We start from the raw sequence: 26497 nt of genomic DNA, 5'->3' as shown, positions 1-26497 counted from the left end.
TTTAGCAACCGCTTTGTAGCGTAAAGGTAACCAACAAAAATATTGCTAGATTCAGGCGTCAATTTATCGAGCGGAGACAGACCCTGCATGTATTTCCTGAGCCTGTCTTTCAGCGAATATGTCCGTGGATTCAAATATTGCGCCACAGCTATGGCGTGACCTCCGTGATTTGCTACTAGCAAAATAATAAGTTTTATGTCAAATGCCAGAAAAGATGTGCGCCAAATAACCCCGATACCATTAAAAATAGTTTCACAAGAATTTTAAATGCTCAATCAAGATCTGAGACACCTTATGTAAGATTTAGTTTGTAGTGTCAGTGGCGCTACGAATCAAATTTTGCCAATCTTGCATAAGGTGACGCGATGGCTGCGCGCCAAAAGCAAGGTTTTTCGAGTGGAGAGAGTTCCTTCCTTATTCAATGATCAGGCTTCGTAGGTTCTTTATTTTCTGATAAGGGTATAATAAGGTGCAACATGGATGGAGAACCACAACTGCAGCACCGCAGCACTGCTTTGTTTTGGTAAGGACTTTTATGATATAAAAGTGTTTGTTTTGTTTGAAGGCCATGTTGCACGGCTTGAACGACACAACTTGTAACGTTAGTTGGCGTTTTCAGTTTTGTTTAATGCAGTTATCGATGTAAGTTGCTCCAGAGCGGTCTAGTCGGCCCCTGCACATTTCTTTAGTATTGGCTGCAGAATGTTCCTTTTGTTATCACGGTGTATATGGCGCTGGGCCTGACGCTACGAACGAGAGCTGTGTTCCATCCTCTCCTGATCTACTTTTGTACAAGGGCCGCCTGAAAAGTAATGGGACTGGTGTTACTAACAGCTTGTTTTTATGTTAAACATCAGACTACAATAATCCCCCTCCAGTCAGACGCAGTTTTCCATTCTTTTCTGCCACGCCTCTATGCATTGCTGGAAGGATTCTTCAGGGATGTCACAGAGGGCAAGATCAGAAGAATAGGGTGGTTCTTCGGGACGACGATGTTCGCCCAGCAACTGCCTGATATTGAGGGCCTTGTGACTTGGTGCGTTGTCTTGATGCAGCAGCCACGATTTGTCCTGCCGTAACTCCCGTATCTCCTCGCACTCATACCGAAGTAAACGCCTTAGGATCTCTTTGTAGACTTGCTGATTGATTGTCGGACGCTGTGGCAAGAACTTACTGTAGATGATGCCTCTCGCATAGAAATATGTGGTCAGCATGTCTCATTTTTAACTTGCACTGCTTTGCTTTCTTTGGTCTCAGTGATCATGGAGACTTCTACTGACAGCTTTGGCGCTTGGGTTCTGAGTCACACTCGAAAATCCGTGTCTCATCACCACAGTAATAACTTCCGTTGAGTTCCATTTGAAAACGTGCGATAAGGTCCTGATACACTTGCATGTCGAGCTCCTTCTATCAGAACTCATACATAACGCCTGCATGCCAGAATCTTCAGTCAAGGTCTTCCAAACATTGTCATACTGCATGCCCAATTAGTAGTTGATCATTTTAACAGTTATCTGACAATTAGCACCCAATGTCTGCCTTACTCATTTGATGTTACCGTCAGACCTCTTGTTGGAGACCTCCCATTCCTGGAGTTATCTTTCACTCCTTCACATCCCTCTTAGAACCTCTTGTGCAGCTTTATTAAATGCCATTGGCATAGTGCATATTATATGGGGACAAGAGGCACCAAAGCATATGCACAGCACTTTCAACAATAGATTTATTTCAAAGATGAGTAGTACATATATCCTTCACTAGGTACATAAAAAATGTCAGCAAAAGCAAAAAAAGCAAAAAAATTAAATTGCATGTGACAACGGGAGGCTCATGATATGCATCTATGATATTCGAAAACATTCTAATTCTTTTGTTGATAATGCGATGGAAGGTTTGCTGATGCATGCATCACCATAGATGGCTCAGCTGTGCATTGTGCTTCGATGATTACCCTAGTCATTTCGTTTGCAATCTTACCCAGAATAAGAGTTTTGCTAAAGAGGGGCTGACAGGCACACTTATTTGCAGTGAAGTGCAAGGAAACCATTAGGTTGGTCCTTGCTTACTTTATTCCTGTGTTCACATTGCCTATCATTAAGCCATCTACCAGTTTGGCCAACATAGCTCGCTCCACATGTCATTGGGATATGGTAGATAACAACTGTGCTGCACACTGTGTACCTTTCTCTGTGTTTCTTACAGCTTGTTTTATCTGTGCATTCTGGCCTCGTTTTCTGATAATGACTGCTCAACCTGTTTGGTGCATAGAATACAACCCTAGTAATGTGAACATAGGAATAAAGCAAACAAGAGCCAACCTGATGGTTTCCTTGCACTTCACTGCGATAAGTGTGCCTGTTGGCCCCTCTTTAGCGAAATCGTTATTCTGGGCAAAAGCGCAAACAAAATCACTAGGGTAATTATCGAAGCACAATACATAGCCATGTATGGTGATGCACGTGTCAGCAAACCTTCCATCGCATTATCAACAAAGGAGTTAGAATTTTTGCACATGTCATAAATACATACCATGAGCCTCCTGTTGTCGTGCATTATTTTTTTGTTCCTTTTGCTGACATTTTCGGAGCAAATGTCCAGTGACGCACCTAGTGAAGCATATATGTACTGCTCATCTCAGAAATAAATCTATTGCTGAAAGTTAGTGCTGTGTGTGTGTTTCTGTGCCTCTTGTCTTAAATGGGATACTCCAATAGCATTTATTATGACTTGCCAACAAGCCCAACTTGCAACCTTAGTCGACTTCACATAAGTCCACTATTTGGTTGGGGACGTTCCTAAGTTCTTGACACGTGTGCATGACATGGTGTTATATCCATACACTAATATTTCCAAAAAGTGCAGGTTAGTCATGTACTACCTAGACATTCTATTACTTTTACATAAGCTTATCTGTATTTCTTCCCTAGCTCCAAAAGTGGACAGAGTCCAAAACAGACATCTTATGTTCTAGTTAAACTAGGCCCACTGCTATGTCACATGTTACTGTGTACTGTAATAAAACATAAACATGTAAACAGTAGTCGCAAGCTTTGGCTGCATAAGTACCTAAACTAACTGCAGCCATGCTAGTCTCCATAGCTGGTTTAAAGCCACATAGGCAGTGAAGCTGTTCATCTGCTGTTTTGATTTGTGAGGCATAGTACTGTTATGTTGAGTGACGAAGGAGAAGCAAAAAAGAAAGAAAACTAGACACACGTTTGTAGAGAAAATGCCATTGCAAGAAACAGCGTTGAATTAAAACCTGGCTCTCAAAACCTGCTGCCATGGCATTTTGTTATTACAAGTCTGGGTAAGTTGCTTATAAGCAGACTTAGTACTAGTCTGGTTTTATTGTTTTCTTATGTGTCATGCTCTGTCCGTGCAAATCTTAATAAAGCTGCTGATGTCCCTAAATTAAGCCCATGGAAGCAACCACAGTGTGTCTACTTCACTGTTAAGCATCACGGCACTGCAGATAAAACCAACAGCAGTAAGCAAGTAAATGGGGTCTCAAGGTAAAAAATAAAGGAACAGCCACATCAAGAAAATTAACAGAATTGTCAAGGCAACCAGCACTTGCCAGCTGAAGCCTTTTTTGTACGGTGAGACCAGGAGAGGGCAGAAGTTTCCCTTGTTGAGTATTATCCTACCTAAGGAAGGCCACAACTCTAATACAGGGAGTAAAGCATTAAATTCTCACCATATGAAACTGCATCTCAGCGTAACAGGGGTGGGGCAGAAATAAGCAAACAAAATTGCGAATAATATAAAGTCTCGGAAACAAGGTTTCCATTTTCTTGTCTCGTCATGCACACGCATGTAGCACATTTGACTTTGATCCGACACCTTAGTATACTTATTATGAATCTATTGTCTATTCAGCATTTAACGTATCCCTTTCAGATATGCATATCTGACCAATATAACTGAAGATGAGCAAGATAACTGTATCAAGTTGAAAGGTTAAGCATACCTTGGGAGAAGGTCTCAGAGTGACCGGTAAGATCAACCGTGGCAAAGCGGCAAACTCAGTGTTGCCTACGAGAGGTATGACTGGTGTAAGCAATTTGTAATCTCGGGTAGGGTCTGAGTTAGTGTATCAAGTTAATCTTGTAACTGTTTAATCTTGTAATGTGAATGTGTAGTGTGAGCTTTCATTGCAAGATGCTCATTTCAATCATACCAAATGGCTTTAGCTTGTTATCTCTTGCAACATACAGCATGCAACACTTACCAAATTGAACCATTAAAGCAGTATGAAAACGTATAGTTGAGCACTGCTGTTCCAAGTGCAAAAATAAAATCGAAGTACTTTTTAAATATTGGTTTAATGAAATGTGCTGTTCCATATTTCTTGTATAAATAGCAGACATTAACATTTTCAATACTGCATGACTCATTTCAAAATTCCATTGTGAAATGTACGAAGTTTTGCAAAAGGAAAGATATGTTTGTGAGTTGAACTCCTGCATTCTGATCTTTGAATGTTGTGAGGAATGTGGGAACGTACCAGAGAAAGCTAAATGGTTGTGAACGATGTGTTGCAGTTTGTGTAGTGTTAAGTTGTTAGTGTGAAGTGGTTGAAAAGAACTAACAAGTTTCCCAGGAAAGCATGAAGGTTTAATTGAACAGAAATGTGTGCCGTTGGGTCGTTCAGGTCGGTGATTATGTCATGATCCTGCGGCCCTTCAAAAGGATAAAGTAGAGATGCAATGGGAAGGGCCCATTTAGGTAATGTGCAAGATCTTCAGTACTATGCCCTGAAAATTCTCTGTGGTCTAATAGCGCAAATATATACTGCTGAATTTTGCTAGAACCTTGCATAGGAATGGAGGATGTTGTGAAGATTGTTTCAGATGCTGGGGAGAAACTCTAGTGGTAGAGATGCATGCTAAACACATGAGGGCATATCTTTGTCTTAAACAAAGTGCTTCTAACTCTTAGGTTAATTCTGCAAATGATTTAATAGTTGGCCAGAAAAGGCAGAACTTATCACTCAATAAGTTGAGCTAAAGTCAGGTCAGGTCAAAGCCATCTCGCGTTTCCCCTTGACAGCATGTGATTTCCGAGGCAGAGCTCAAGCAAATAGTCAAATTTGGGGTGATCAAGGCCACTGACAGTGATTACTATTCACCCATGATCCTAGCAGAAGTGCCTGGAAAAGAATGCCCTTGAATGGATTATCACATGTTGAACATCACTAAGACCAGTGTTATCCCATATGTTGCATTTTAGCGCCTTCCGTGCCTTAGACGAGCTGGGTTCGTCCATGCGTTTCTAGTAAAAACGGCATTGCGTTTCTAGTAATGGCATGCGTTTCTAGTAATGGCATTGACTAGGTGGTTTTGTCTCAGTGCAAGTCTTGCTTTTGGTAAATGGTAGCACATAATCTGTGGGGCAGTGCAAGCAGGAGTGAGTTTATTCTGGCAGAGGAAGTTAAACAAGTTGGCCACTGGGGTCTTTAAAAATGGTGCTGCCACCGGCTCGAGCTTCGTTGTCTTCTTCACGAAAAAGGAGAGCTGATTTCAGTGATGAATTATGGTTTTCAAGATGAAGTGTACTGCTCTTCAAATGAAGAAGACACCAAGATACTTGGTGCACTTAGCTCATCTTCTGAGACTGCTGCTTCTGGTGACTTTGAGGTGTCAAGGCAGTGGTTCGGACGCAATGTAAACAAAGCCCCTCCATGCTTCTCACCTCACTTCTAGTTCTTTGGCATATCTAGTTAATGACGTCTGACGCAGAGGACACAGGTGAACCATTGAAGTATCTCGAAGTGTACTCTGCAGGCAAACCTAGAGTTTCATGTTTCCTTTTTATATCTATCGCACGGTATATGGTATAGTGTTGTTAAGTTTGTTTTGCAATAATGGTTAATATTTCAGATAAATAAGTGCTTAAAACATTGTCTGCAACATTTTTCATTGAAAAATCTGCATTAAAAAATTTGGCAAATTTTGGTCAGAATATGGGATAAATAGCATGCCACGGTAGAGGTTAAGGGGAAGGTTGAAAAAGAAAACATTGTGAAATACATTTTAGCACTTTATGTAGTTTGGGGACAATGGTAGGCACTCATGTTGGAAAATAACAGCTGCTACATGGCAATTGTCTCTCCGTTCAGTATATTCATTCCACTTTAGTTGAGCTTTGGACTCCAGAATGCACTGTTTAGTTTCTCTAAGTTATTGTACAGTGTACTAAAAGATAGGTAATAGTTACTAAATGGTCCCATATTTTGACGATGTGGCTATCTTTTTGAACAGCTGCGATGTGCACATCTCACACCTCAGGAATGAGTTATAACAATTGCACAGCGCTGGCTTCACCATAAAAGCTTAAAAATGCAGCCGTCATTTTTCACAGATAACCTGTGCGGGATATGTGCTAGTCAGAACAAGGCAGCTTTTGGAGCAATAGAGCCTATTGCAAAGTTGCCTCAGTCGCGAAATAAAAAAGGGTATATTTGTGTTCTTGGACGTGTGATATTACCAGTGTTACCCACATCTTTATTTCCTTTTTTTTTTTCTCTCTTTATTTTTCTTTCCTTTTTTATAGATCACAAGCTCATTGATGGATGCACTGAAGAAGGGGTTGCAAGGAAAGCTAGACTGGGAGGATGTCAAGGAAAACACATTTCACTGAGAGGAAGAATAGGTAGGAAGGTTAACAAGATGCGTGCCCAGTTTGCTACCCTACACAGGATGAATTGGGTTCAGAATGCACCACAGTGCTCTTTCTTTGGCCTTGCAAGGTGCCCAGGGAATTATATGAATGCATGCCTGTAAAATCCAGCCCAGCTTATCACCATTTTTATGGCAGTTTCAGCTAAAGTTTTTGTTTTTTGTTGAATATCTTCGTTATCCAGGTTCAGTTACTCAGTATACGGCTTCAGTTCAGTTAAATTTTCTCAAGCTGCTTACAATGGTTTCAGGAGTTTGTTGTATTGTTTCTTAAGTGCTTGTTGTTCCTGTTTAATTGTGTACCTTTGTATTAATCAAATTGAGTGTTCATGAACAAGATAGATGCACAGATTTTGGTGCCATAGTACGAGTTGCTGCTTTAAAGCGTGGCCTGTTATTGGTGACTTATGATGTGTACAGTTCAGTACCCTCAATCCAATCTCTCAGAGTGCACTTAAGTGCTTGTTGTTCATGTTTAATTGCATGCATTTGTATTTGTCAACTTGGGTGTTCATAAACAAGATGGATGCATGGATTTAAATTCCAGAGTATAAGTTGCTGCATTAAGGCATGTCCTGTTATTGGCAACTTATGCCTTTTACAGTCGATTATCTGCAATTCAATCTCTCAGAGTGCATTTGTTTTGCTAGATAACTTGTGAGGAATCAGAGCATGTGCAATTCACATACTTTTGTAGATTACTTCTCCTGACTTCCATATTTGTTACCCGCCATGGTTTCTTAGTGGCTATGGTGTTGGGCTGCTAAGCACGAGGTTGTGCGATTGAATCCCGGCCACGGCGGCCGCATTCCTATGGGGGCGAAATGCGAAAACACCTGTGTACTTAGATTTAGGTGCACGCTAAAGAACCCCAGGTGTTCTAAATTTCCGGAGCTCCCCACTACAGCGTGCCTCATAATCAGAAAGTGGTTTTGGCACGTAAAACCCCATCATTAATTTTTTTCCCCCATATTTGTTACGAGCATTGCTGTGAATGTTGAAGTTTAAGGAGCCTTCATGCTTACCTAATTTTGTAGTTCTACAATTTGTTCCTATATTGCAGTTTAACACCATTTCACACATATTTTTACACATTTTCTTATCTTATATCTTAAACTTTCCTGTAGTGCCGATCATCTAGGCTTCAATAATAAAATTTTAAAGACTACATCGCATAGTATTTGTTCCATGTTAACCACTATATTTTCCCAGTCACTATCAACTGGCTGCATTCCTAATTACTGGTGCATAGCTAATATAATACCCATTTTCAAATCAGGTGATCATGCTTCCCCACTTAATTATCGTCCCATCTCCTTAACCAGCACTATTTGTAAATTACTCGAACATATCATACACAGTCAAGTCATCAATTTCCTTGAAGACCATAATATTATTTTCAAACATCAGCTTGGCTTTCACAAGAGCTACTCATGCGACGACACTTAACTTGCCGGATTCATTAATGACATATATGCACTGATAGACACTGAGTTTCCAGTTGACGCAATATTTTTAGATTATTCTAAGGCATTTGATCACATTCCACACCAGAGTTTGTTACTTTGGTGTGGAATGCAAAAGCTTCACAGCTTAACATTCACCCTAATATATTCGCATGGATCACCAATTTTCTCTCAGCTAGAATTCAGTTTTCATCAGTTAAGAATTCTGGCTCATGTTATGCTGGTGTTACGTCTTTAGTTCCTCAAGGTAGCGTACATAGACCTTTACTCGTTCTAATCTATATTAATGATTTACCCAGTTGCGCAACGTGAAAAATCAGGCTATTTGCAGATGATTGTCTAGTTTATCAATGTGTAGTACGTAACACTGATTGCCACTTACTACAAGCTGTCCTAGATTCAATATGTGCATGGTGTTCTAATTGGTTAATGCCATTGAACATTTTCAAAACTAAACTTGTGACTTTCACCAATAGGTCACGAATCCCAACCACCTACTCCTTAACAACGTTGTAAAACTCGCCACAACTTATAAGTACTACCTTGATATCAATCTTCAGTCAAACTTATCATGGAGTAATCATATTAACCTTACCCTTGCCTCCACTAACCATACTCTCGGACTTCTTAAACATAAATTAAAAGAGCCCCAATGCATATTAAAAAATCTAGCCTACACCACATTAATCCGTCCCAAACAAGAATACGCATCTGCCATTTAGGATCCCGAACTAAATTATATCATCGGTAACATTGCAAAACCGTGCTGCACAATTTATTTTTTCAAATTATTCACGTTACACCAGCGTCACCTCATTAAAGAATAAAGCTGAGTTGGACAACTTATCACTTCGCCGTAAAATTTCCCACCTATCACTTTTTCATAAGTTTTATCACCATTCTTCACTTCATGATGATTTCTTTCAGTCACCACAAGTTATCTTTCCATGTCGTGACCTTCCATATAAAGTCAAATGCATTAACTGCCAGTCATCGCATTATGCATATTCATTTTTACCAGACACAGTAACTGAATGGAATGCCTTACCTTCAAACAATGCCACTGAACCCGACTTCACTAAGTTTCAAGCTCTAATTCGCTCATGACTTGCCACCTATTATTATTATTATTATTATTATTATTATTATTATTATTTTGGGACTTTACAATGTTTCTTCATTATTTTTTTTTCTTGCAATGTCTGTTGAGGTTTGCTTTTCATTGCAGTTACCTTATGTTCTCCTAATATGTACTAATGTTTTCTGTGCAATGTTTGTGATTCTTGTATAATACCTGTGTTTTCACTCTATCATTATTTTGTGCTTTCCTTTTTTTTTTTTGTACTAGTACGATGTATAACCACAATCTGTGACCAATGTCTGCCCCCCCCCCCCCCCCTCATATAATATCCTCGTAATGAGGGCCTTTGGGGGTATCTTGACTAAATAAATAAATTCTAGTCATATTCAGTTTGCACAGTTTAGCTGGCCCTGGTGCCTATAAGTTTTTCATTGTGTCACTAAATGCTGCCTGCGTTCTTATTAAGCAGGAATGAATTGTTCGTTTGACCTTTGTTGGATGTTAACACTTATAACAAGCACAAGAAAGTAATGTATTTATATGCTTTTCTGTTGTCAACATTGTAGAGCATTTTAGCAAGCATTTGATTCTTTGCCTATCACTGGAATTTGACCCGGCCCAGCCTCAACATTGTTGTGAAGAGTTAAATGATAACTTCTCCCAGAATATATCCAATCATATTTTCAGGGTGTCTGCCAACCGGGAAAACCGGGAATTTTCAGGGATTTTGAATAGTCTAGAAACATTCAGGAAAACTCAGGGAATTTGTGCTTCTATCAGGGAAAATTAGCTGTAACTTTATCGAAAGGGAACGAAAGTTGCGCCAATGCTGGCTCGAGTAATAGAGAGGAATCGTAACGAATCGTCTTTGACGCCGTGTTATCGGCTGGAGGAGTTGTCAGTGTACAGTCAACGACCGATTTTCCGGACGCCCGATTTTTGGGACATGTCCGATAACTTTGACGGCTTCGTGGCAATGCATAAGAACGTATGAAATTTCGGACGCAAGAATCCTTTGCCGTTTGATTTTCCGGACTTTAGCCGTGACCGCAGGGGCGAAACGGCATTAATTAGAGCCACCACCGCCGCGAATTTGATTATCTCGCCACCTTGAACCGGCGCTATCGCACGCAGATCCGCTGACAGCCGTAGCCACCGCCGCGACAACGCTAGGCCTAGCTACTTCGACGTTCGCTACTGTTAGCAATACGCCGCTGTTAGCAATGGCGCCGACTCGGGCTTTGTAATCCTCGCCAATGGCTTCGAAGCTCGGAAGGCACAACAATTTGAATTATGCGTTTCCGAAAGTAAGCTTCGCCTCAATGCAGCCGTGTTACGCGGTGAAGCCTAACAAGTGTGGGAAGGGGCAATGTCACGAGACCCAGTATGTATTCCTTAATTATACGCGCGTGCACGCGCCAGCTCCTGTCAGAGTACGTGGACCGATATGCCTAATAAATGTACTGTCAGGCCTTCAGAGCATTTTGGGATGTGCTTGTGGCGATTTGATCCCGTAAGGGCAGTAAAAGACACATTTATCGAACTGCCCGACTTTTCGGATGTTTTCGCGGCCCCTAGGGAGTCCGAAAAATTGGACGTTGACTGTACTAGTGACCAAATGGTCCGTGGGGCGAACGCGCAGTGGAAGGAGGACGAGACCAGAAAGGACTGACGCATTGAGGAATGAACGGGAAAAGAAGTGTGCCACCGCTTCTTTGGAGGAGCTTTGGAGGAGCCTTGGAAGGAGCTTGAGCTCAAAAAACAAAGTGTTGGCTGACGTCGAGATGCAGGTGCCCCTCATCCAAACCAAAAGGAACTCTTTAAAGCAGTGAAAGGCAACATTGAGGCGTTATGCGTGTGCTGAGAATATGTCAGGACAGTTGAGATCAACTTTCCAGCTGCTGAGAGGGAATCTCATTTGTAACAAAGTTTGGGCCTCATACCAATGAGTTTGCTATCAGTTGATAGAAACAGCTCATATTCGAGAATATTTGCTTCTGTATGCATCACTTTTTATTCATAGTTGAAAATTTTCGACTCTATTCAATTGCAATGGCTTTACCCTTTTTTCCGAAGCTATTTGAATCATTGTGCATTTTAATAACCTATCCCTTCGAATTGGGCCGTTTTATTTTTTGACATGCTTATTAGAGAGGGGCAGCATCGGGCGACATTGTGTCAGCCCGTCTTGACATAAAATAAAGTACTGTGTCACTCAGTAAATTTTACGAAGGCATTCAGGGAAAACCTGGAAAACTCAGGGAAATTGGAAATGTCAGCTTTGTAGGCACCTTGATTTTACTTCTGCTCTTACTGTCTCTAACAGCACCACGTATCTTCAGATTACCTGGAGGCACACGCCTCTTAGTGCAAGCACACAAGTTTGGAATGTGACTGTTTCACTGCAGATGTTCCAAGTGAGCTTACTATAGAGTTGCCCACAGTTTTGGGAATCATCAGTTTGTAGCTTTGTTTCTAGCCTCACAGTTATGTGCACCTGGAAGCTGCTCGCCTTTGCATGATTGATGGTGTCAACTAAAGCCCCCAAAAATTCTTGCTTTCAATCCTGCAGGAGAGAGTTAGCAATGGGCTATACAAGATTGCATATTCCCAACTGAATGCAGCGCAATAATATTTGGCTTGCACGTTCCCGGCAGCATTCTCTATAAATCTGCGGCTCTTTCTTGCCACGTTCAAAAAGTGTTGCAGGGACCCTTCAACAGAATCATGCTCTTGACGGCATATATGTTTTGCACTGAGGACTTTTGGTATTGTTTGTTTTATTGCATCATTCTGTGTGGAACAGAAAATCACCTGCAAGTCCATATGACCAGTACACAAGATAAGCCCAATTTGTCTGCCTTTATTACAATGCTCCTTGTGCGTATTTTCCTTCTTCCCTCGTGTGGCCATGTAGCTTCTAGTTACCTATGCGACCGCTTTGTCTGTCTATTTGACAAGAAACGCACATAGCTACCCAATGCCTGCCCCGCACCATGCTGAAGGATTGTTGAGGGGAGGGGGGAACCCTGCTGGACTGTGTCAGTTACACAGCCGCATTGGGGTAAGTGAAATGTCTTGTGTGTGCTGCAGAGTGGGTGGGTGGTGCTAGGCTACAGAAATGGCTTAACTAAATACACAAGTTACATTTATTCACGCATTAGAAAGCTTACATGGCTAACTTATGTCACAGCTAGTGGGGGTCCTACGGTCTAATCTTGTGGTCGTGCTCGCTCCCTATTCAGAGTAGGCCTGCCGTGCTCAAAGGTGATGGGCGTGAATAGCCATCTCTATGTCTTGATGGCCGAGTCTCTCCACTCCATTTCTGGAGCCTGCGAGTCGAACACGGGAGTGCCATAACCGAGCAAGTGTGAAATTTTTTCAAAAGATAGCACAGTTGTATGCCTTTAGTTCCTAATGAGCGCATAGCTTTGAGTTTGATGACTAATACCTCCTATGGCTGAGTGAGCTCTATCAAACGCAACCACTCCCGCTCGTATTGACAAATCTGCCACAAAGCTATGCCTCTTTTAACGCGTAACGAGGGGTCAAATTTAGCTCTGATTGCATCATGGGTGGCGCGACAACGTGCTATCTTTGCACCCAACACGTGCATGTTTGAGTAATGGCTTCTTTCCTCTGCACAACGATACAAACGTAAGGCGCATGGGTAGTATGGTTGTAAAGATATGGGATCATAATACTATAATGTGTTTTCGTTACAGATTGCTTTATCAAGCAACCCCCTATGCCGACAGAACTGAATTATGTTTCACACCAAAAGCTTCGCTTTCAAAATCTTGCCTATCTGCTCTACTGACGATGCCAACTTGTTGGGCCAAAGCTCAATTGCCGAAGCGCTGTTTCACCAGTTTCTGAAAATTAATCGCTCAAATTGCAATTACTGAAAACATGTTGTGAAAAAAGGAATAATCTGACTGTACATATTTGATTTCACTTGTAGAAGTTCCGTCATTTGGACCTGCTTGCCAGACAGCAGGAGCAACCAGCTTGATGAAGCAAGCAATGGGCATTCGCTCACCTTCACAATTTCAAGGAACACCCAACAAGGACAAGTCAGCGCTGTGCAACTGTCGGTGACTTCCTGCTGAAAACTACACGGCCCCCAGAAACCAAGCCAGTAGATTGTGCCAACAAGATTGGTTTGTGAAGTTTGTTTGCCTTTTGTAGGAAAGCAAAAGCAGCATCGTCATTGTGTGATAAGTGCCTTGAACATTGCAAATAAGAATGAGGAAACATTGGAAGTGTCGAACCACCTTTGTTAAGGCTGAGTTTAACAATTGGAAAAAAAAAGCTATGGAAAAAATTTAGGTCACATGAAAAGGGTCAGTTGCGTTTGGACTCCATGAGCCCAAATTCGTCACATCAGAGGGGCATTCCTTATTTGAGTCTCCTGTTGCAGCAATGCAGTTAAGAGGAAGCTTTAGCTCGGGTGCTCCTATATATATACATGTAAAAGGAGAATTCGTTTTTCTCTGCAACCGCAGCACCAAATATGACGAGGTTTGTTGCATTTAAAAGAAAAGCAAAGAAAAGATCTAGTGACTGTTGGTTTCTAATTTTTTATTTATGTCGTCAACGTTTTTTTACAGTGGCAAAAATATAAAATTTTCAGAAAACGAAACTATCAAGTGTACAACTCTAGCTCAGCAAGGAAAATCCATATCACAATTCTGTGAATTGCATCTGTTAGCACATCTTTCTTTTTTTTTTTTTTATTGTGGGGCTTTACATGCCAAAACACTTTCTGATTATGAGGCACGCCGTAGTGGGGGACTCCGGAAATTTTGACCACCTGGGGTTCTTTAACGTGCACCTAAATCTAAGTACACGGGTGTTTTCGCATTTCGCCCCCATCGAAATGCGGCCGCCATGGCCGGGATTCGATCCCGCGACCTCGTGCTCAGCAGCCTAACACCATAGCCACTGAGCAACCACGGCGGGTGATAATACATCTAAAGTGGACTGAATTAATATGTTACACATGAATCTAAAAAAAATTTAGTAATGTGTAAATACAGCTTTTACAAAACCTTTGTAAACAACATAACAAATTCACGTAAAATATAAAATGACAGGGAATTTATCCGCTTTCAATGATCTAATAGGATCTAATAGAATTTCAGGCCCTAAATCGAAATTCCGCTTCCGACAGTCACTAGAATTTAACTTTCTCTCTCAAATGCAGCAAATTTCATTAAAATCGGTCCAGCGGTTATCTCAGAAAAGCATTTTTGTGTTTTACATGTATTTAAATAGGCCGCATCAGAGTTATGCCCGAGCTAAAGCTTCCTCTTAAGAGCAGAAAAATGCCAAGGCAGCTCTGCGTTTCATAGTAAGCTCTCTACATTACCTATGCCACACAGTTCAAGCTCCTTGAGGACAAGGTAAAGGTGAAAGAAATTGGCTCAATTTGCTCGAAGGGAGATTGGATAATCTTCTGGCCTTATGACATGGATTGCAATATGAGCTTATTGAGATTATGGCCTGTACTGTGGCAAAATTGTGAAGGACGGTCAGTCCATTCTACAGTACTGATGGCACAACGCTGATGGCACACGGATATAAATAATGAGGGGCAGTTTACTTTTTGTGTGTGTTGGGTGCAAAACCAGACACTTGAAGTATTTTGGCCGATACAATGTGGGATTCGAGACAGTGGATACAAGACAATAAACTCTGCTATTAAGGGTATGGTCTTGCATTTCAACTTTGACTTTCACTGTTTATGTGGCCACTGCTTTGATGGGGCAGCGAATATGTCTGGCTGTTTGTCAAGTGTACAGAAAAGAATTAGCAACTCTGAGCCAAGGTCTCTGTGCTTGCACTGCATCAATCACTATTTTTACCTGGTAATGCAGGAGGCTAGCAGGAGCTTCAACGTGATTGGAGATGCCCTTGCATTGTTAAAAATGTATCCAATGGAATTCTTGACTCAAAAAAGCGCAAAAGTGTTTAAGCAGACATAGTAATTCTTATGGGACACAAGGCTTCTGTGGAGACCGTATCAAAGCCAAATAACTTGTCGCTTTGCCCACTGCAATGGACTGTTAGACTAAAACAAATGAAAAGGTTTGTTGATCATTATGCCAGAATTCAACAGACACTCAATGTACTCTTGCAGACAGAAGATTCAGTGACCAGTAGCAGCAAGCCAATTTTGAAAGGTTACGAAAGGCCTTTACAGAAATTTGAAACGTTCTTGGGTACATTTTGAAACATTCTTGGGTACATTTCTGTAGCCTTCTTCAGGTCTTGTGAAGAACTCGCAAGGGCTACCCAGAGCGCAACATGGTGCTATGCTTGGTGTCATTCAGCCACCCAGTGTTATGTGGAATGCCAGGCCTGTCTCCTCCAGGAAGGCCACCAGGATAGCACAGGCTCTTCCACAGGATATGAAACTGCGCAGTGCCCTCAAGAAAGAGCAGTGAGCTCTTGAAGTCTGCAGCAAGGCTGAGGTACCTGAAGGCAGACAAGAGTCGGTGGTGCACAGGAGTATGCACTCAGCAGCAGAGCATGAGATGCTCAAGACTCATGTCCTTCACAATCAGTACAGGCACTGGTCAGCACGTAATCTATCTACAAGCAGAGAACAATGGCTCATTGGCAACTTGCGAGCCTGTGGCGGCTGATGGATCTTGGTGGGTTCTCATTATATACGGTCTTCTGAATGTTGGGCAATGAGGTGCACTCAAGTTGCCTTGCATGCGTCATCTGCAGGCACAGCATAATAGCTGTCTGGAAGAGCCTATGTTGCAACCGCGAGGCAATCGACCTGCTCGTTTTCTGCAACACTTATGTGGCTGGGAACCCACTGAAAGCGAAGGTACTCCCCCCTGTTCCCCTGTTGCTGAGAGCCACGAGATCGTGGCAGATGGCATAAAATAGGGGGGAGCGAGCAAGCAAGTTCGGAAGAGAGGTGACCTGCTGCTTAGAGCCTGAGCAGGAGTCCATTAATAGTAGTGTAGGTGGTAGTCAAAGTTCTAACAACAGGTTCTAGCCCATACTGAATGCCATGAGTTCAGCTGTGGTAGTGGAAGACTGCCTGTTGAACCGGCAGCTGCAGCTGGTTGGGAGCTCCAGTATCGTGGCTGCAGCATTAGCACTGCGCTCTTGAAGGACCAAGCTGTCCGTGTATACATGGAGATAGTCAGAAGAACTCCAGTTTGACTTAGTTGGTGTTTACTGAATATCATATTGTTACGGTGGGAAAAGAGAACAAGGTCACCGACGGTGAAAACGACGAAGTGGCAGCAGCCTCTCGGGATTCTCGGATGCTGTTTATATACGCCTTGTAAATACACCGTGTAAATAGTTTTATACCCATGACATTTTGGTGGAGGTGCAGGGTACGCGTCTTCACCAGGGAGCTCCGCAGCGGACATCTCACCCAGCCTAGGACCATGCTTCCAAGGGAAGGCACCGCATCTGCAGCTGCAATGCCAACTACCTATACCCATACGTTGCTCTACTTCAGCTACAAGACCCTGGCAATTTCACCGGCCTCGATGGTGTTGATGTGGAAGAATGGTTGAAGATGTATGAGCGCGTCAGCAAGGTGAGCAGGTGGGGTCCGACCATAAAGCTGGCCAATGTCGTGTTCTGCCTCGACGGAACACCGCGAACGTGGTTTTACACACACGAGGAAGAGCTAACCGGCTGGGACTTGTTCAAAGAAAAGCTGTCTGACGTTTTTAGCAATCCGACCGATTGACAACTAGCCGCCAAGCAACAACTCGCCATGCGTGCCCAAACGGCTACCGAGTCCTATGTCTCCTACATTCAGGACGTCCTAGCCCTCTGTCATAAAATCGACACGTCCATGCCAGAGGCGGACGAGGTTGGACACATTATCAAAGGCATCGCGCACGACGCATTCAACCTTCTGGTCTTTAGAAACTTATCGACTGTCGACGCCATCGTGAAGGAATGCCGCCATTTCGAGCAGGCGAAGCGTCACCGTATATACAATCAGTTTACACGGCTTCCAAATACTGCAGCGACCTCTTCCTGTACTGACCCCACCGACCAATCTAGCTCGCCACCACCAAGCGAAAACGTGACCCGAATTGTACGCCGCGAACTCGAAGCAGCATTTCCTGCCTCGCTTCAACAGACGCCTTGGAACAACACTGCTGAGACGATATCGCTGATCCAGTCTGTGGTTCGCCAGAAAATCGCTAATATGGGTCTTCCCAGCGCCTGCTCCTATGCCTCGGTACTATTGCAGTCCGCCTCACAGTGTCCGTTATCCCTACACTACCAGGACTCCCTCGGACTGGCGTACACCTGACGACAGACCAATCTGTTTCTGCTGCGGCCGAATCGGTCACGTTTCCCATCACTGCTGGAGCCGTTGGTCGTCCCCTCCTCGAAACACCTTCCGGAATTCGAGTTCGCCCCGAAGTTCCTCACCCCGTCGTTTCTATGACGCTTCCGACGCCACTACCTCGACTCGCCGCTATGCTCGCTCGCCCTCACCTCAACGTCGCCAGCCACGTCCGCCCCAGCTTCACCGCTCGCCGTCGCCAACCTACCCAGGACTGTCCCAGCAGGAAAACTAGGCAATGCAGTACCTCGAGGTGGTGCTGCAATGTCGGATTCACCGCAAAATCCTCCTTTGACGCTGTTTACGAGACATAACCTTCTTGACGTCCAAGTTGATGGCACACCCGTCACAGCCCTCATAGATACTGGAGCACACATATTGATTATGACCAGCCAGCTACACCGCCATTTAAAGAAAATTGTTACGCCTGCCGTTACTCGGTTCGTATGAATTGCCGACGTAGCACGGTGACCGTGGTCGGAATGCGTACTGCACGTGTGAGCATTTCTGGCCACCATACTGTCGTCCTTTTCACTCTGCTTGACCAATGCCCCCATGACCTCATCCTAGGCTTAGACTTCCTCTCCGCCAATTCTGCGCTCATCAATTGTTCCTCAAGTACTGTGCGTCTTGACCTGCCTCTACTGGACGTTCCTCCAACACCACACGAAATTCGCCTAAGACCAACTGATTTTGTTGACGTTTCACCACAGGTCATGACATACATCGAAATGTCGCCTTCTATGCCAATTCCCTATGGTGATTACATCTCTGCTCCCATAACTGCCATCATTCTCACCCGCTGCGTTATTGTCCCGCATACAATACTGAGGGTCACAGACAATCTCGTGTACCTCCCTGCGCCAATTCTGACTAAAGATATCACCCTGGCTACAATCACTGCTTTAGAAGTTAGTTGCGTTGAGACTTTTGCAGTCGACACTTCCTGTGAGCCTTTCTGGTCTGCCACATGTACTGACGACATTAGGAAAATGATCGCCCCGAATCTCACTCTTGCGGGGACTGAACAGCTCTGCTATCTATTGCTTTCCTACAAGGATATATTCAACCTGAACAACCGACCCTTATGCCAGACGACACTTGTCAAACATCGTTTACATACAGGCGACAATCCACCCATCCATCGGCGACCCTACCGAGTTTCAGCTTCGGAGCGTCACGTCATCAAAACGGAAATAGACAAGATGCTAGCGAACGACATCATTGAGCCATCATCAAGTCCCTGGGCGTCCCCCGTCGTGCTGGTCAAAAAGAAGGACAGCTCATGGAGATTCTGCGTTGGTTACCGCCTCCTCAACCGCATCACAAAGAAGGACGTCTCATTACCTCGTATTGATGACGCCCTCTATTGCCTATACGGGGCAGAGTATTTTTCATCCATCTACCTATGGTCCGGATATTGGCAAATTGCTGTCGATGATTTAGATCGTGAAAAGACCGCCTTTATAACGCCTGATGGTCTTTACCACTTCAAGGTTATGCCTTTTGGGCTATGCAACACTCCGGCTACTTTTGAGCGTATGATGGACTCATTACTCCAAGGATTCAAGTGGTCGACTTGTCTGTGCTACCTAGATGATGTTATTGTGTTCTTGCCATCATTCAGCACACACATTGAGCACCTTTAAGCTGTACTTGCAGTTTTTCGCAAGGCCGGTCTACAGCTCAGCTCTAAGAAATGGAACTTCAGCCATCGTGAGATTACTGTTCTTGGACATGTCGTCAATGTGACTGGCATTCGACCGCACCCAGAGAAAATTCCTGCCGTGAAAGAGTTCCCTGTTCCAATGTCCACATAAGACGTCCGAAGTTTCTAGGGCCTTTGCTCTTACTTCCGCCGCTTTGTTAAAAATTTTGCCACCATAGCACGCCTTCTCACAGATCTCCTGAAGAAAAGTGTGCCATTTTCATGGGGATGCTCTCAGGCCACCGCTTTTTCTAGCCTTAACACCATACTCACCACCCCACCGATTCTAGGACACTTCGCTACTTCAGCCCTTACAGAGGTGTGCACTGATGCCAGTGGCCATGGAATCGGTGCCGTCTTGGCACAAGTTCAACACCGCCATGAATGCATCATCGGGTATGCTAGCTGTCTTTTGCCTCCAGCGGAGCGGAACTACTCTATGCTGTTTATATACGCCTTGTAAATACACCGTATAAATAGTTTTATACCCATGACAATATTGACCGCAAATAAAGATGGGGACAGTGGAAGACGACACAAAAACAACACGGGCGATATGAACAACCGGCCGTGTAGTTATTGTGTTCTCTTCCGCTGTCCTCGTCTTTATTTGTGGTCAGTATGATATGGAGGTAATCCTTAACCTCTTCCACTGTGGTGGCTCATATCGGCAACTACACGATGCATGCAACTGTTTGGTACCTGCTGCCAATACCCATGATTATGGTGTGCACCTGAACTGGCATTGGGCCATTAGTTGGCTCTATGGGGGTGGTGCCCCTCACCAAGTTTGGTCATTGCAAACAGACAAGTGCAGTGCATAGATCACACACTGACAATTGTGTCTGCAAATTATCAAGCCATTGCACAGCATGAAAACAGCTGCAATGTCAAGTGAAAGCCCACAAGCTCTTCTTATCAAGGGAGCCCTACATCCTGTGTGTCAAGGTCACACAGATAAACACTGCTATGTAAGATGTACTGCGGGCAACATCATTCATCATGGCACGTGACATTGATAAACCATTCAATGCTGCAGTAGTTGTTTTATGTGTTGCTGCATAACATAATTTAATGTTTAAAGAAATAACACCTACGAATCAAGTGTCCACAAATATTCGTTTTTCTTCGCACCATAATTCCAGTAGTGACGTACTTGTCTGCTTTTCCCACTAGGATGTCAAATCGAAAAGCTTTCGAGTTTAGTTCAGGTCCATGTTCAGCCTTCTGAATGTTTTCTGGTATTGTTAAGGTTCAGCTCCCGAGCAAAAACTTATCAGTTCAAACCGGTTTGAACCGGTTCTCACGTGTTTAAAATGATTCGGAATTAAGGGGAACCGGTAAAGCTTTAGGAAACTACATTTTTCAGTCTCACACGCGAATTTATTTGAACGAAGATAGCTTATTTCTACTTTTACGTGACACAGACCGATCTGCTTATAGTGTCTTAATATCATGCACCAAATTGAATAAACTACGACTGCAGGTATGCAGGCATATCGTTTGTTTTCCAAGGCCCACAGTGCCCAATGCATTGAAAACACATTTAATTTTTGTTGCACCTGTCAGCTGCTGTACATCTGCTGAACCTTGCCTGTTGAGGCTGTTGCACCAGTGAGTGAATAATATAGTAAGATTTGGTAATGACACAAGCCTGTGTGTGAGGCATTGCTTTTACAAGGATGTTTCATTCTGCCAGCCTGCAGCCAAACTAACAACACACCCATGCAGGTTCCATTATTTCGAAGCGCTAAAACTTGGACGCTATTCTTTCTTTTGCATAAGTGTTTCAATTAACGTGCCTTTCACATTACGAGCTTCGCTCTATTTTGTAGTTGGCTATATGCCGTATTTACTCGCATAATGATCTCACTTTTTTGTCAAAAAACTTGACGCAGATTCAGGGCTGCAATCATTACGCGGGTTAAATTTCCCACTAAAATAAACACTTTCTTTTTTCATCCCACATTTGCTGCAGGGTGAAAACGGGTCAACAAGCAGGCGGCTGCCGCTGCCAGTGCGGGACACCAAAACAAAAATGGCAGCCGGCGAAGCAAGCCGAATGCGTCGAACGTGATTATTTTTCTTCTCGTGAGTACATTACGCGCATTGAAACAGTTTCTTCCGTATCAGTAATGAATAACATCATTAATATTGGCAAGTTTGTGACAATAACGCAGCCATGTCCACTTTGAGGGGACAGAAACAGAGATGGGCGCGCTTAGCTGCCAGTGACAGAAACACATGGCGGGCATGATGCGGAAACTGTGGCATTTGTCTTCACTGCTATCCTAATACGGCACGTTTCTGCTTAGGTTGGGCAAATATCTTAGCTGCGTTACAAGCGTCAGCATACGGATAGGGTGCACTTCTAATGTATCAGTGTAAACGTGGCCACTATCGTTGCCGCTCGCGATTTGTTGCGTGCCCGCGAGTGCAGACGAGAAGAATCGAAAGGTGCCCTTTATGTTGTTGTTGTTGACCAAAACTATTATGAAGCCTATAAATAATAAAGTCGAGGCAAGTTTGGTTGTAGCTTTTTTTTTTTCTTCTTTCATGGAAGTGCGGAACATGATGAAAGGAATGAAATGGGCATCTACTTGGCATGCTTCAACCGCTTGGCATGCCTTCAAGAGTCGTTCACGTAGCATTTGACTGATGCTAAGTGTGATAATCATTAGCTAGACTTGGCACATGACATATCGCTGCAACAAGTTCAGGGTGCGATCATTACACGGGAAAGAAAAAAAAAATTGAATTTTGTTGACAAAATTCACGGGTGCGATCATTACGCGAGTGCAATCATTATGCAAGTAAATACGGTAGTTGATGGAGATCAATTATCTTATGGCCATGTGCACTTCAACCAGCCTTGGTTGCACAAAAATTTACGTGATTGTCAGAACTAAGTTGAGGTAAAGTTATTTTAATCTTGCCTGCAGCATGGGAGTTGCTTGTCGGTTACGGGAGGCTTTGAGCCTTTGTTCAGTGTTTCCCGTCTGACGTGCCTAGCAAAGGGTTCACAGCAGTGTAGCCTCTCTCTCTCTCTCTTTTCGTGTTGCTAAAGTGGAACAAAATTGTCGCCAAGACATTTGAGTGAATTTTAAATGACGTAGGTATTTAGGAAAACTGTAATATAGGCTAGTGTGGCATAAATTGTCTGCCAACAAGTTTCACATTTGTCTATCGTCCATACAGGTGAAGAATAAGCAGTGAATTTACCAGCAAAATGTATAGAACTTTAGCTTTAATACTTATAAACAACGGACAATGACAGCAAAAATTCTGTGTTTACCTTCAGATTGTAAGGTTAAAAAATGCAGCATGATTCCGATAAACAAGAGTTATCTGATTTTCCCAGCACGAAAGGCCACTAGGTCCACATTACCCCAGAAAATTTACCAGTCCTTCCCGCTCCTGAAAGGCGAGCTAGATTTTGTGATGCGTGCTTGGTCACATGTTAACGCTGGCAATGACAATTACATGGCATATATCTAGGTCAAATAATGCGCTTCCACACTTCGATGTAGATGAAATCGCCCCATGATAATTCGTCCAAAAGCAATGAGAAAAAGAAGCAGCCTGTTCAGACTAAGCTTGAACAAGCCCACCCAATCCAATATCTGCACTTTTCCAAAGTCGATCCGTCTTATTGTTTACCTGCTGCATTCTGAATCTCGCCATAAAGTTTATTGCTGTAGGTTTTGCCAAACTTACTTAGCCCTACACTTGCAAATGTTTGCCAATCGAAAGTAAAGGTGCCGAACCCGCAGTGTTACATGACCCACTCAAATCACTTTAAAAGAGCATTCATTTTGTCAGCGCAATGTGAATCCCGTTAAGGCCACCATGCTGTGAAGCGCAATGTGAAGACCAATGTGAAAGCAACTGTTCTTCAGTGCACTCCTAGGGATTTTAAAACATTAGCTCACGTTTGCGCTCTTTTTACGCAAGGAAGTTTTTGAAACGTTGAACATTTCGAAATAAACCTGAGTGTTTTGTTCTTAAGAATACAAAGTGCTCCATCGTCGTGTGCTGCCTCTACACAAAACTTACTAGCCAAAAAAATGGAAAACGTGCGCATGTTATCTTTCGAAAGACGTTCTTTCATCATGGTCACACAGCCCATGCATCGCACAGCCAATTTTGGCCACTTGCATGTAGTTTTTGAATAATAAAATGCATTCTCTAGAAAGTGGTTTTCGAATTGTTCCTAATTTACAGTCCTTTAAATGTTGCAAATTCTTCTGTCATGTTGATAAAAAAAGTCACTGGTCACTTAATAGAAAAATTTGTTGCTAGAAAGACAAGTTGCTAAATCTGTCAACAAATCACTATTGCAACACTGGTACACAGGGACTTCTGAGCTGTTTGTCGAACCAGTTCAGAATGTTTCCTTCAATAAGTTCCAGCTCGGGTTTCCAGATGGCGGAAAAATAATGGTTTGGTTCTGGTTCAGCTGAAAATAATGGTTCAGCTCCAGTTTTTGGTTCAGTTCCAGTTCAATTCGACACCCTTAAGCTCTATTCTGTGACAGTAAGGAGCACTGTTTAGACGGTTGCTAAGGCAACTGTGGCCGCAAGCTACTCTCACGCTGGCCAACATGACAAGACAGAGATGCCAGTGGTGGCTCCTTTGGTTGTGTTGCTGGCGAGCGTTGCCAAAAGACAATGGCAATGATGCGATAAGAGGCAATGGCCTGACGCATAGAACATGAGCAAGAAAGTGTTCTGAAGGGGCTGTAGGCTCTCCAAAGACACAGTGTGATTGCTTTGTGATGAAACGAACTAGACTAAAATCTTCGACCAAAAAGATTTAGTGGTGTTGACACTGCAACTAAAGTGCTGTGCGTGCTGCGCTTTTTTTAGAGCTCAGCTCTTACGCTCATTCCTTCATTGAGCGTCGGCGTTGGCGTAACCAAGCAAACGAGCATAGTGAAAAATAAAAGAGTGAACGTGAGGCGCAGTGGTTGATGAAAAATGGTGATAGTGAAGAGAGCACAAAAAGGAAACCGGAGGAGGAGGGTGCAGCGGTACCATGATGCGAAAACTGGAGGAGGGTGTGACAAAAGTGGGAGAAGAAAAACATAGTGCCGTGCAAGGTGAGCTCTACGATAAAGACCACTACGAGATGGTACCAGGGTAACACGCCGATGGCATGCAGCGAGCTTGTGCACCAATACCATGTGTGGAAACAAAGCGCTGCATGAGCAGAGGTCTGTCTGCGGCAGCTGCAGTAAATCGTGTCCACGCGTCACCCACGTGCTGCCTCTCATAATCTTCCAATTAGCGAGGCAGTTGTGCCACACTTCACTCCATTCGCAACATGCCACATGCGACAGAATATCCGTGCCAGCCACTGTGTAGCGATATGAAAACACGCATAGAGCTGCACTCAAATTTCGCATTAGGGAGCATCGTAATCATCAGTGAATTTTTTGCCACTGGGAGTTTTCAGCAGTGCGTCTGGAATGAATCAGTTGGGTTGTTGCAACCGTCAGTCAGTTGCATGATTACAGCCATATTGAGTGGCATTACAGTTGTCGTAAAAGAAAGAAATGGGGCCAAGATTTCCTCCGTGACCACAGGAGAAAGCCGCAGTCAAAGGATGCTTTCTTGATGAGTGCGAGATTCCCGAAGTTGTGGGATGTGGGGACGGAACTCTCATCGCAATTGTCCGACCTGAAAAGCTCAGCCTTGGTGAAACGAAATCTTATGAAAGTCGCTGCCTACACCCAAAGAAAGAGAGTCACCTTGATTCATTAATGTATCATGCACCACCCAGCAAGAGAAAAACAAAGTCGATGGCACTTAGGTATTCCTATGCGAATGAAGGCAAAAGCATTGCGATGTCTTCCCGATAATGACTCGTTTTACAAAACGTAATGGTATTGTTTTCAGGTTGCCGTGTGTCATTTCTCGCTTCACATGCCTCGACCTCGTTTGCATACTCGTGTTATGTATAGACCAGCTACCGGCTGCCGGCGGGTCTTTGTGACCACGTGACTTTTTGTACTTAATAAGACAATGCAGTATAAAATTAAACTCCAGCGACGGTCCGCATCATAAGCTCACAGTTATTACTGGATGTGCAAGTATCTTATACAAAGCAATATTTTTTATTGAATTAGCAATGTCTCTCAATTACTATATATTGTCCCCAAAGTACAAACAGGAATGATGACATTAACTTCTGGCAGATTGCTGATCTTTGATTGGTCTCCCTCGCACTGTGATGTTCCACTCTTTCTCTGATTGACCTAATAGCCAGAGTGAAGCGGTTCCAGTTCGAACCGAATACTGCCCCTGGTTCCCATACTCTTTTGCAAAACCAGCCACAACCACTCCTAATGACATCAGCTTACTGGTGCTCAAGCAGGTGCCAACATTTGATCATCGAGCATCCGATACTGTGAGATTGCAGCACACAGCTGCTGTGCCACGCAGCAAAAAAAAAAAGAAAAAGGGAAAAAGGAAGAGAAAGAAAGAAAGAGAGGTGGGGGTTGTGATGTAAGCGTGACTCGGCCTCTCAACTCTGGTATGGCATGGTATGGCAAAATGCAGAGAGATGAGCACAACAAGAACAAGGTGCAAGCAGGAGCTGTTTCGACAAGTGGACTTTTCTTCAAGGCGACATATGCTTTCCTCACCACAGTACAGCCGATCCCGGATATATCGAACCCGGATATATCGAATTATTGCCTATATCAAACAGTTAAAAAATCCCCTTGGGAATCCCATGCAAAAGTATAGCGCTATTGTTCGCGTATATAGAACTCCCGTGCATCGGCATATCGATGTATCGAACTCCGTGCTGAGCTGCGCCCCGGCAAGTGCGCTTCTCCCATCGTATCCCACCTCCGCAAGTGCACTTCTCCTCACAAAGCTCTCGCGATGTTCCCGCGATCTCACGCGCACCGCCCCGCACTCTGAGAAAGGGGCGTGTGGGTAAAAGGCACGCGACGAGGAGCACTTGGAGTGCGATTAGGTGTGAAAGGGAAGTGGGAGGGAGAAACCACGCTGACCGCAGGCACCTGTTTCCTGTGTTTTAGTTGGCTGACCCCGCTGGCACAGCGAGACAAATGAGGTCAGAGCAGCTTGGGCTTGGGGTAGTGCAGAGACGCGGAGCGATGCGTCTTTCTATACGCTTTGTTCCTTTTATTTACGAGGCCAACGCGAAAGCTTGAGACTCGTGTGGTGCAGTGCGTTT

At 43.6% G+C, this 26497-nt stretch overlaps 1 long non-coding RNA gene across 4 annotated transcripts in view; it reads left to right on the top strand.

Moving 5' to 3' along the window:
- The first annotated feature begins 334 nt into the window (after positions 1-334).
- The window catches only part of LOC129380999 (uncharacterized), a 105465-nt gene continuing 79302 nt past the window's right edge, over positions 335-26497 (top strand). For 3 of the 4 annotated variants that reach the window (XR_011891005.1, XR_008609240.2, XR_008609239.2), the window contains exons 1-4: positions 336-523; positions 6559-6657; positions 13195-13393; positions 21267-21379. This is a non-coding gene — a long non-coding RNA (uncharacterized lncRNA). Of the gene's footprint in view, positions 524-3903; positions 4000-6558; positions 6658-13194; positions 13394-21266; positions 21380-26497 lie in introns of all 4 variants that reach the window. The other variant, XR_011891006.1, reaches the window with a different exon arrangement.

Source organism: Dermacentor andersoni, chromosome 1 (assembly GCF_023375885.2).
Source record: "Dermacentor andersoni chromosome 1, qqDerAnde1_hic_scaffold, whole genome shotgun sequence".
NCBI lineage: Eukaryota > Metazoa > Arthropoda > Arachnida > Ixodida > Ixodidae > Dermacentor > Dermacentor andersoni.
This window is presented reverse-complemented; position numbering and strand designations above follow the sequence as displayed.